The sequence below is a fragment of the Euprymna scolopes genome, chromosome 18 (genome assembly GCF_053919585.1).
Source record: "Euprymna scolopes isolate OS-2025 chromosome 18, ASM5391958v1, whole genome shotgun sequence".
NCBI lineage: Eukaryota > Metazoa > Mollusca > Cephalopoda > Sepiida > Sepiolidae > Euprymna > Euprymna scolopes.
In genome coordinates this window covers 94,087,512-94,101,091 of record NC_136499.1, presented here as the reverse complement: position 1 = coordinate 94,101,091, position 13,580 = coordinate 94,087,512, and positions in this window count along the sequence as shown.

The window sequence follows — 13,580 nt, the reverse complement described above, 5'->3', positions numbered from 1 at the left end:
TATATATATATATATATATATATATATATATATATAGGTATTTTTTAATTATTTAATCGTTTCAGTTTCAGAAATGCTAAAACTTTTATGGGCCTACATTTATTTTGTTTAATGCTCGTAACATGAAATATAAGGGTTAGAACACCTAAAATAGATATTTTCGCTTAATATATTCAACCAAATCTACATTTATTATGAATGTTAATTTAATAATGAATAAATATCGAAATTTCAGGAGAATATGGCGATTATTTGGTTTTGGCTCGATTTTAAAAACATGGGTATGTTTACGGCTTCAAAAACACCACTACATTAAAACGGTGTTTTAAGAGTCGATAATGTAAACACGATTTTTGTCTCGCATTTTAATTTTTGTTTATGTTGCGAATTTAAAAAACAAAAGTATTAGCCGTTTATTTGAAGTTTTTTCTTTTAAATGGTAAAAAGTTAGGATGATAATATTAAATTAAATTAATGGTTAATCGCTTTCCATATAGGGAATAAAACTGTGGCGCACATTGGAGGTACCTTCGGGTCTCTAAGTTATATTCTATGTACGAATATATATATATATATATATATATATATATGTATATATATATATATATATATATATATACTAGCAGGGGTGCCCGGCGTTGCTCGGGTGTTTGGAGGTGTATGCTGTGCAAAAAAAGCAAAACAAAAAAAAATGGTTAATTTTTTAAAACTTTGACCCCTATTATGACCCCTTAAAATTTATTGTTTCGGGCTCAAATCACTTTATTAAGTTAGATCCATGTTCAAGGAACCTATATCTAAAATTTCAAGTGTCTAGACCCAAAATTGTCGGAGGAGTTTGGTAGAGTTCTTAAAAGTCAAATCGTTGAAATTTGACCCCTTAACAGCCAAATTTCTGGCTGACACCCGTCACATCGATTTTCCAAAATCTCAGTACCCGGTATTTCAAATTTCAAGTCTATAGACTAAAAATTGACAGAGTTATTGCGTAGGGAAATGTACACAGACAGACAGACAGACAGACAGACAGACACGTTCACTTTTATAGATATATCGATATATATACATAGTTTATATATATATATATATATAGTTTATATATATATATAGTTTATATATATATAGTTTATATATATATATAGTTTATATATATATAGTTTATATATATATAGTTTATATATATATAGTTTATATATATATACAGTTTATATATATATATTTATACTTTATACATATATATATATATATATATATATATTAAGTAATGTGATTTATAATTTAAAAATTTAAAAAAATTTTAAAATTTAAAAATCAAAATTTAATTAAATTAAAAATCAGTTTCATAAGAAGGAACAACAACAAAGTCAATTATCTGTACGATCGTTTCGGAAATCCGTGCTTTTTATTTGTGGTATACATGAAGTCACGTAGAACAATTATACATAGTTTTTTTGGTAAGCACGGTCTCCTCATCAGCAAATTTAGAAGGATGTATATGTATATATATATATATATATATATATATATATATATATATATATATATATATATATATATATATATATATATATGTTGGACGCCCGGCTGTGGCCGGTGGTAAAATTCACAAAGATATGATATGTTATTTTGTCCAGACTCCGTATATATTAAATAGAGTCGTTGTAGAGAAAATTGTAGGTGCATAATTAGCGTGGGTGTCATTCATTTAAGAGACAAAACATCTTACACTCGAAACCTGACCACCAGGAGATAAAAACGTGTCTCATGCAAATTGTGACGAGGTCGGGTTTGACAAGATAATAAGCCAGCATTTCCTCTGTTAGGAACGATTCTTTTTTGTCGGCCCGATGTTGTTACCGTTGCTATCTGGTCTCAGTTCAAGAAGGTTTGTTTGCGAAAAAGGATCAGGACAGATGTTTTTTACTTGTGCTTCGTCGCGATAAAATTGGCGATCTTAAAATCATTCTTCTCTTTCTCTAACTCAAACATTTTGCGATTAGAAGCTATTTCGGCCTTTTACTTCTTTTCGACGATGTTGTGGGGCTTCAGCTGACATGCCCGTTGTCGAGTGAAGCGAAAATGTGGAAGTATTAATGCCGGTGTCCCTCAGGGGTCCATCCTGGGCCCAACTCTTTTCCTGATCTACATTAATGATCTTCCAAATCACATCCTTACATTTTGTAGACATTTATGCTGACGACACTACCATTTATGGTAGCACATCTAAGACAGTAAACGACCAAGTTCTCTCCAATTCTCTCTCCTCTGATCTTGAGCACGTAGTAGAATGGGGAAAGGAGTGGCTGGTTACTTTTAATGCATCTAAAACCAAGCTTCTCTCTTTACATCATCAACATTCTGAGCCACATCTGGCATCAATTGAAATGAATGGCTCTCGTCTTCAGAAGGCCTCTAGTTTTGACAAGCTTCTGGGCTTGACCATCACTCCTGATCTTAAATGGAACACGTACATCAAATCTGTTGCCAAGGCCGCTGGAAAAATGGTGGAATCTTTCAATCGATCCGGTAAATATCTCACTGCTGATGCTATTCTCTATCTATATAAGAGCCAGGTACGTCCAAGGATGGAATACTGTTGCCACATCTGGGCAGGAGCTGCTAGAACGGACTTGTCCTGCCTTGATAAAGTTCAAAATAGACTTCGTAGCCTCGTAGGAGATGTCCTTTTCTCCTCCTTGAAACCTCTATCTCACAGAAGACATGTTGCGAGTTTGTCTCTGATGTATCGTTATTTTCATGGAAGGTGTTCGACTGAGCTTCAATCTATGGTCCCCCCTAGCCAAACTTTCACAAGAAACACTCGTCTAGCTGTAAACACTATCAATAATTCCCCCCACTCTTTATCTGTGCCTGAACCTAAACGTAGATTCCATGAACAAAGCTTCTTTCTTAGAACTGCACGCCTGTGGAATTGTCTTCCTTTTTCCTGCTTTCCGGCTGACTACAATATGGTTGTGTTCAAGTCTAACGTAAATAAGTTCTTGATGAGCCGCTCCATATAAGTTATCAAATTTACCAAATTTTCATTACTAATCATTACTATATTGTCCAATTTCTACTGTACACTCTTTAACCCTTATCCTTGAGTGACCTCTTGGCCTTGATAATCTGGTGACGCCTATGTAAAAAAAAAAGTTGTGTGTGATCTTTATACTATGAGGAGTGTCAGGGTGTCTAGCGCGTCCTGCTATCGAGATTGCGAGGTAGGGCTCTGGCTATATGCAGTCAACTTATTTCGGAACAGGCAGCTGATACAGAGCGTATACTGGCGAAGCATTTAATGTATATGACCAATTTGTACTCAACAACATTGCCCTGATGAGCCGATGGACTAGTTTTTTGTTGATCTGGGACGCCTAGCCCAGTTTGTTGGGAGACCTTTGCCCGAACGTTGGTTAACATGCGCATTCGTTTCTGGACTACCGCAACATGTCAGACATATATTATTTGCTTCATCCAGGATGGAAACGATGAGTGTGGAACAACTGTTGATCCGAACGAGAGCTGTCATGACTAACAACTAAGGCCATGAAGAATTGGCTGGCGTTACCTCCGCCAGACGAACACATTCAGAATAAACAGCACAATTCTAATCGGAATTTTGGAGAAACGGCGGCGTCAAGTTTTGGAGAACAGTAAAGTATAATTCGAGTCGATATTTTTCTTAAATCTCGTCGGTTTTAAAAGAACTTAAAATGCGATTCGGTTGACTTGTATGTAAAAGTCGGCGCTTTTATACGAAAAATTTAAAATGAACTTCGGTTTATTTGCTGAAAAGAAAAAAAAGGTTTGCCGCTCTTAAACGAAGAAGTTAACACTCGAATTGATTAAGAATTTTGTATTTAGACATTATTCCGTATTAACACGGAACAGAATGCTTTTGAAAGTTACTAAATAGCATGCGACCCGCAAGTTAATCACCCGGTCTGCGAATTACAGAGCGTTTGATTATTATCGATTTTCTGCTTGTGATTTGATGTAAATTAGAGACTATTGGTAGGTTCAGCAAGAAGGGCTCCATTGTTGTTTTGTGATATCCTGATCCTAGCATACGGTATATAGTGTCGTGTTTTCTACGTTAGAATGTAGTTTGATATTCCCTCAGCGTTACGAACGCATAAATCGCACACAATTATTCATAAAATTGTCGAATTGCATCTTGGGAATAAATACATTATTCAATAAATGCAGGACCCTATTATATATGAATGCATAAAAAATATCAAATATACACATAGATACACGCATGCATACATCCATCCATACGTACATACTTACATACATACATGTATGCATAAGTCATTTAGAAAATAAGTAAGATTCTATATTTAAACAAAAATGAAATGAATATCATAAATGAAATATTTCTAGCCATATCAATCTTTTGTAAAATAAATTATAAACATTTTGTCTTTTTCAGCTTCATTTTCATGATATAAAGAGATCAGGCCGAAGACATCTGATATCCCTGGTGTTATTAAGAGACTGTTTATAAATGTCTTCATTCGTGTAAGGAAACGCTAGTCACGTGCTGTGCAGTTAATAGATTGAATGTTTGTAAGCGAGAAAGCATCGGCGAACGTAATGAAAAAAAATTTTTACATAGTAGTCACCACTTATCAAGGCCCGGAAGGCACCCGGGGATAAGGGTTATTGCGTGTACAGTAATCCATGGGATAATATCGTAGTAATCGTTAGCAATACAGATTTGATAATGTGTCTTATTAAGGGGGCGGTTTATCAGAAATTTGTTTATGTTGGACTTGAAGACATCCAAGTTGTAGTCAGGTGGGAAGCAGACAAACGGAAGAGCATTCCGCGGGCGTACACTTGTAAGAAAGGAGCCTTGTTCATGGAATCGACGTTTTCATTTAGACGCAGATAAGGAGTAGGCAAAATTATGGACAGTGGTTTCAGCAAGCCGGGTATTTTCATAAAAGATTGGTGAGGGGGGACCAGAGATTGGATTTCAGACGAGCACTTGCCATGGAAATAACGATAAAAAAGACAGGTTCGCAACGTCTCTTCTGTGGGAGAGAGGTTGCAAGGAAGAGAAAAGGTATCCCCCACTAAGCCACTAAGTCTATTTTGTACTCTGCCAAGCCAGGATAGACTATTTTTAGCAGCTCCTGCCTTGATGTGGCAGCAGTACTCCATCCTCGGATGTACTTGGCTTTTATGTAGATAGAGAATTGCATCAGTAGTGAAATAGCTACTGAAGCGGTAGAACGATCCCACTATTTTTCCAGTGACCTTGGCAATAGACTTGATGTACGTGTTCCATTTCAGATCAGGAGTACAGGTCAATTCCAGAAGCTTGTCAAGACATGGAGCCTGACCAAGACGAGAGCCATCCATTTCAATTGTGTCCAGATGGGGATCAGAGCGTTGATGATGTAAAAATAGAAGCTTGGTTTTAGATCCATTAAAAGTAACCAGCCGCATTTTCACCCATTGTACCACGCGCTCAAGAGAGAATCATAGAGAACTTTGTCATTTACGGCCTTTGATGTGTTGCCATAGATGGTTGTGTCTTCAGTATAGATGTCAACGAATGATTTAAGTATGTGTTTAGGGAGATCATTGATGTAGATCAGGAAGAGAGTTCACCCAGGATCGACCCCTGAGGGACTCCAGCATTAAAACTGTGGGCTTCTGGTTTCTTCCCATCAACCACTACTCTTATGAGCCTATCAGAGAGAAATAATTTAATAATTGAGAAAATATTTCCAGTTATTCTGTAGCTGGAAATATTGTGAAATAGGCCTTTATGCCATACCTTGTCTAAGTCCGTTGATATGTCAAGAGTAATTGCCCTAGAAAGGAAGCATTTGTTTAGAGATTCACTAATCCTATGCAATATAACCTTCAGCACATCTGCTGTAGATCTTGCAGAACGGAAACCATATTACATGTCACTAAGAAGATTATTTCTGTTGAAGTGGTTGACTACTTCTTTATTTAATATAGATTTCAGCAACTTACTCATAACACACAGCCGACTTATTAGTCTGCACTGCAAGGGAGATGACCTATCACCTGGATTCTTAAATACAGGGCGTACTGATGAGTTTTTCCAGCGTATTGGGAAGCACTCTTTATTAGGAAAACGCTTAAAAGTTTTGTAAGTATGGGGGCAAGGTCTGGTTGAAGCTTTTTCAACACTATAATTGGAATACCGCCAGGGTCAGTTGCTTTACTGGAATCAAGGTTCTTGATTAAATTGGCGACCTCACGCACAGATATTTGTATGTTGCATAGCGTGTTGTCTGTTATAAGAGGAAATACGGGGAGTTGATCGCCTTGGTTGCATGGGGTAGTATTAGCTGCAAAGTTCTTGGCAAATAGTTGGGCCTTGTCTGATGCTGACGAGATGACCTCAGGTCCATTGATCATGGTTGGGATAGAACACACGCTTCTGTTTTGGATCCTGTTTACTATTTGCCAAAACTGGTGGGAACCAAGCAGCTGCTAAGCTACTTTGGATTTAACGGACTGAGCATATAGCTCTCTGCCATTTTTTATTACTCTTTTGCAGTGGTTACTGGCAGTCCTGAAAGCAGCTTTAATCTCAGTACATCTATTACATTGGTAGCTATGGAAAAAGTGATTTCTCTGAGCGATGGAAGCAGAATATTCTGGGGAGAACCATGGCTGACTGTTGGGTAGTTGTCGGAATTATTTGGATGGTATTAATCGGTCTATGCCTACAATTAATCATTTGGTCAAATGTGACACTAAAGAGGACAAATCGTTTTTAAACATCGAATGCAGAAGTAGGTCAGATATAAATGTACGGAAGCTATCTCAGTCAGCTATAGAGTATCGATATACAGTACGGTGGAGAGGTACGTCTAAAGAGTTATTACATTTCATTTTTATCTGATACAACCGAGAAGATCCCAAAGAAGATAGAACGGAACATGAACATAGCTCAAGGGAAGTTGTGAAAAAAAGGTCTTGAAGGTTTGCATACTGACCAGTAGTATCGCGCACACGCGTGAGTTCGTGAACAATCTGAGTGAGGTCATGAAGTCATGACAGAATCTCCCCTCATCATCTGTCCTGTTTGAGTGGGTCAGCCATTCCACATTGTGGACATTGAAGTTACCACAGATGTGAATGTTAGCCGAAGGATGAACAGACAGGATGTGATAAATTTTCTCAGATATACTCTTAAAGATAGTAACTCCGCTGTTGTTGGGCGATAGAGGGCAAATATAAATGCAGTGGTGTAAGCAAGTGTAACCAGGAAGCGCACATAAGGCAAATTAGGGTGTTCTATGGAGATATCCTTACCACACGGAAAGCCATCTTTAATGTAGGCACATATTCCATGCCCATGTCGATCTTGGGGGTCAGATTTAGATGTTAAGTTAGAGAATCCTTTAATTATGAACCCATCTAGTGAAGTGGTCAGCCTTATGCCAGTTTCGCTTTGGAAAAATATGTCCGGTTTCGTCTCCTGCAATTGGGGTTCCACGGCTTGAAGGTTGGAATGTAGACCCCTGATGTTGGAGAAGGAAACATGGTAGTAGAGGTCTACGTTGGAAGATGGAGTTTTAGATTTATTGGTGTATTTTTTCTGGAGATATTTCATGTTGAGGTTTTGAGATTTGTGGAACAAGTCGACAGACTTGGTTACAGAAGGATAGAGAGGGAAAGTAAGAGAGAAAAAGTCAGCATTTTTTGTTGCACAGGATAAGGTAAAGCCGTAACATTTACTCCCTAGTATGGCATCGGGAGGCCCCACCGGAAACAACTGCATGGTCCAGAATCCATTCACCAAATGGCAATACAGCAGCCCCAGTATTTACACCTGCTAATAGGACAGTCTCCTTAGTGGTCAATCTAAAGTTTGGGTCCCTGACTATTAGGCAGATAACGTCAGCCCAGATGAAACGTATACCTGCAGCACCCTTACTAGTGACATGAGCACAAGGATAGACATTGAAAGAGAAAAGTTCTGACATCTCGCGTTACTGTTCACGAAGTACTGCCGACCTGGAAATAGTTTTTTCTTCACCCTTTCTCAGAAAAATCACTCATTGAAAATGAGGACTGAGGACAAATAAGGAGAAGCGAGTGTTACTGAAGCTGCCGATAACACATCCACAGTGTATTATCTACTCGCCATTAATAACACACACAAAGTGACTCTTATATAATATTAGAGACAGAGATACCCTCATTGCCATAACTGTGTATTAAGTGTAAGGTGTTACCTTTGGTCAAAATGAACTGTTCCTTTCTTCATTAATTGCGAGATAAGCACTCTACCAACTGAGCAAACTGAGCCCGTTGTTTCGCTGTGGAATTTATTATATATAATCTCTCACATTCTGAAAATCCTGACATAACTTTCTCGCCTTGTTAGCATTGCTGGATGGCATCGTCCTTTCGAGTAAAAACTCCTACTTGTGAGACATCGGCTTGCGATTATTAGCTGGTTGGATGACCGCGCCTCTTGTCGAGACGAAGTAGGTTCATTTCTCAGTCGGATTTCGGCGCGGTTTGCTTCATCTGTGTTGGTTAATTGAAATTCTCGTGTGTGGTGCGTTTGCTCAGTGGATAGAGTGATTGCCTTGCATGCAAGAGGCTCGGGTTTCGAATCCTGAGTTCGGATGTATTTAACTGTTGAGCCCAAATGAGGGCGAAACTCGAGTCTTGGACTCCCGGTACCAAAATTATCTACAGCATTTTTATCTCCTTTCTTTGTTTCACTCTATATCTCTCTCCTTCCTCCTGTATATATTCTTCCCAACTCTCTTTTTGTCTCTTTCAATTTCTCTGTCACTCTCCCTCGTTCTCTCATTCGCTCTTCTCTCACTCCGATTATTATTTCTCTTGCGTGTTTCTGTATCCGCATTTTCGTTTTACCATGCGACTCGCTATGATGAATTGCTGTCACAAAAGCAGAACAAAAATAATAATCCACCTTCTTTTCATTTCTGCCTTTATTCACGTATTCACAGATTGTCGTGAAACAACTACCATAGGAAATGAGGATAACAGTCCGCAAGTAAATATATACATAAACAACTTTCCTTATTGATTAACCTACGGGTATGTTTATATAATGAAAAAAAATCAGTTTGCCACATAAATTCCTTCTACAAAATTAATCGTCTTTATTTATTTGTTTTTTTGGTAGTTGGGCTCCATTTACACAAACTAAATCACAGGAACGCGTGGCCGGATACGGCTAGTAATAAATAAGTTTGCATCAAAATTACTAAAATGTTAATATATATTTTTTTCGTATAAATAATTGCGAACGTTTTAATCTCACTTATTATTAAATTGTTTCTTACTTTTTTCTAATAAACTAACTATCCATCTAAAGGTTTATATGTAAATCCGCTTTTCTTTTGAAACAACAGTTTATTCACGTGTTCTTTCTAGAATAACACCTTGTTTCTTGTTCCACAGTCCTCCTGCACTCAAACGTGCGTGACAAGAATCTGCCGTATCGAACACGGAGTACTCCGTCCCTATCTGGCTATGTTTAGCAAGCATCTTTCCTTGTCAGTCTCGGTTCACCTGTGTTCAATATGTCTATCTCTGTACCTCAAGAATCGACGTTTTTAATTTTACTATCATATTTGTATTTCTCTTCCTTGCACATGGCCTGGTATTTAAATACGTTAGATTTTGCTGCTGTCGTATGCGCATCCGCGCACCGTTAGATTCATACCGATAGAGTGTGTGCAAATTATTATTATATACAGTGGGGAAAATAAGTGTTGGACACATCCCATTATTCTTTATTTAACACATTTCTAATGCAGCGAATAACGCGAAAATTTAACAAGAAATAGTTACTCATTTAACAATGGCAAATAACTTTAGAAATTGGAATATTTTAATGCATAACAAAAATTATATAACAAAAACGAAAATAGCCTGGAAAAAAAGTGTTGGACACATTGTTTTAAATTATATCTTATTATTATTTTTTATAAATAATGCTGGAAAGAAAGAAGGAAAGAAAAAGTCAAGGGAAGTAATTCACTTCCGGAAGGTACAAGCGGAAGTTAAAGAGTTCTCTTTTCTTTCAGCACAACCATACTCTACGTCGTTGGAAAGTATTGGAACACGTTAGTCACCAGTAAGCCATCACGCGTGAAGGTTCTAAGGATGAGTAAACGTACAGAATTCTCTCAAGTCGTCCGTGATAAGATTATTGCCGAGCACAAGAATGGAATTGGTTATCGGCGTATATCTGCTCAATTCAAAATCCCTGTAAGCACCATAGGAAACCTTATTAGGAAATGGAAGGTGCATGACTCAACCGTGAACCGTCCGCGCATCGGAGCTCCTCGCAAGATGTCGGATCGAGCAGTGAGGAAGATTGTACGAAAAGTTCAGCAGCAACCGAGAACAACACGAGGCGAACTTCAGAAAGATTTGGAAAAAGGAGGGATAGTAGTAACGAAACCAACGATTAGTAATGTACTTCGACGCAACGGTCTTAAATCGCGTACACCTCGAAAGACACCATTACAAAAAAAATGTCATGTTAATGCTCGTCTGGAGTTTGCAAGAGACCACTTATTGAAAACAGATGATTACTGGAAGAATGTGATCTGGTCTGATGAGACGAAAATTGAACTTTTCGACATTAACTCTGTACGTCGTGTATGGAGAAGAGATGGCACAGCGCACGATTCCAGGAACACCCTCCCCACTGTAAAGTTTGGTGGTGGAAATTTCATGCTCTGGGGATGCTTCTCTTCAAATGGTACTGGGCCACTTCATATTATAGATGGAAAGATGAATGCAGCCAAATATCGGGAAATTCTTGAAAATGATCTCTTGCCTGCTTCCAATGCGTTAGGTATGCGACAGGGATGGATCTTTCAACAAGATAATGATCCCAAACATACTGCTAAAATAACCTCCGATTGGTTCGTACAGAACAAAATAGATGTTCTTAAGTGGTCCAGTCAGTCCCCAGACTTAAATCCTATAGAAAATCTATGGAGAGAGCTCAAAATCATGGTCCACCAGCGAAATCCACGTAATATTCAGGATTTGAAGAAAGTATGTGTTGAAGAGTGGGCCAAAATCTCGCCTGAACGTTGTCACAAATTAGTTTCGTCGTATAGAAAACGCCGCGAAGCTGTAATAGCCAATAAGGGGTTTTCAACTAAATATTAGATGAAATTGTGTTAGGGTGTCCAACACTTTTTTTCCAGGCTATTCTCGTTTTTATTATATAATTTTTGTTATGCATTAAAATGTTCCAATTTCTAAGGTTATTTGTAATTGTTAAATGAGTAACTATTTCTTGTTAAATTGTCGCGTCATTCGCTGCATAAAAAATGTGTTAAATAAAGAATAATGGGATGTGTCCAAAACTTATTTTCCCCACTGTATATATTAATAAAATATATGGTTAACCGGGAGTTTTAAATCAACCTATAAAACACTTTCAAATTATCGTAATTTCTAGCAGTATTAAAATAACAACAACAACAAAATACTATTTTTACCCGTAGATTGAGCTTGCCACTATGTCAAAGTTATTCACAATGTAAGAGAGCTTTATAATAAGCTGATAATCCATATACAAGCAAATTTTCGCTATTAAACATTGCTCCTTTTATGAAGAGAATAGCTCTAATATAGCGGTATGAGAGGCAGCAGCTGATAAAGCGGCTCGGTTTTAAATATAAACGCAAAGAACACGCTTTAGTCATACTAAACTGTGAAGTAATAATTCCAGTGGCATTTTGAAAGATCATTTCCGTGGTTTTTTTTTTGGTTTTTTTTTTTAGCCGTACTAGTTCAGTTTCTATATTTTCCTTGAAACCGATAAGGGGGCAAACTATCGTATAGTGTTTTATTAAAATAGAAACATGTCTGTTCTTTTCCACACATAATTGAACACTTAGCTTAGTTTTTCGATAACACACACACACACATATATATATATGTGTGTGTGTGCGTGTGTGTTATCGAAAAACTAAGCTAAGTGTTTAATTATGTGTTATCGAAAAACTAAGCTAAGCTAAGTGTTCAATTATGTGTTATCGAAAAACTAAGCTAAGTGTTCAATTATGTATATATATGCTAGAAGGGTGATTGGACGTTACTCGGGATTATCTAATGATCACGAATATTTCACATTCCTATATTAACTTAAAATAGTTTCATCGAAATCGGTGAAATCGCCGATCGATTGATTGCCTGCTTTGGTTGGGGATTCACCTCGGTGCAACAGGAGCAAACTTCAAATCCTCTTTTAAAGTAACTTAATTCACAATAAATTGTAGTATAGATTACATTGTAGAAAACCTATTGTTGATTTTATAAAATTATTGTTTTAAATATAATGTCTTGGATTAAAGTTTAAAATGCAAAAGTCAAGTGCTACCCATCGGTTTTGTTCTAAAGAGGTACATTAATTTTTAACGCTTCCCTGTCATATCAAAGATCATTCTGTTTGTAATCTCATGACTCTTTAGAGTGTCATCATAGCGTAGTATCTGTGTTAACTGTGCCAAGAGGCAAAACATTATTATTATTATTATTATTATTATTATTATTATTATTATTATTATTAGTTGATTCGAGCAACGGCGGGTCACTGGATCAATTATTATGATTAGAAGAATAAAATCTTAAATGGGGGAAAATGATTGACATATAATATCGCAACAGGAAATAGAAAATAGATATAAACATGATTTTGGGTTTTCATAAACAAATAACTCGATTGGGGTTACATTAGGTTGATCTGAGACACGTAATTATGTGACGTAAAGAAACACGTGATGTATGTAGATTTGGGGAGATCTTAGGCAGTTGTTAGCTGGAAATCAGAGAGAACGAACGACTGAAGATGACGTGGGAAGCGGCGTCACTTCGGACAGCCCAGATGTAAAGAACGTGTAGATCATGAGAATAAATGCTCATAAATAATTCAGGTATGTGTTGTGTTATTTACATCTGTTAAAAGACACTGTTGCCTACAACTCTTTCGATACGTCCACGTCAATCGTTTCCTGTTATAACTGCTCCATAAATGTTAAAATATACACACTAGACCATTAACTAAATGATAAGACGTATATGATACACGCATTTATACGCACACGAACATACAGATAAAATATACAACTCAAATCTTAAATATGTACGTCGTTATAAAACGTAGTAATACATCTGCCTATATAACATGTTGATTTTAAATGTCGTGCTGTTTTGTTCGAGCAGTAATAATATTTCTCAAATGCCCTTGTGATTTTAGGCTGAATAAGGCGTTAATATTAGTCAAACTCGCCTGTTCTTTTTTCATCGGATGTGTTTTTTCTGATTATTAATCATCGATATTTAGCGAAGACATTCCGACACGAAAACTAATTAAGAACACTGCCAGGGACAAAACATATATTTTTCTGGAATTTGTTAAAATCGGTCCAGCCGTTTTCGATTCAATAGAGAACGAATTCAAAACATGCAGAAAAACGCACAGACAAAAGTTATTTATATCAACAAAAACCCAAGTTTGCCCAGCTGGGCGAAATTGAATCCTTGTACTGGAAAAAATA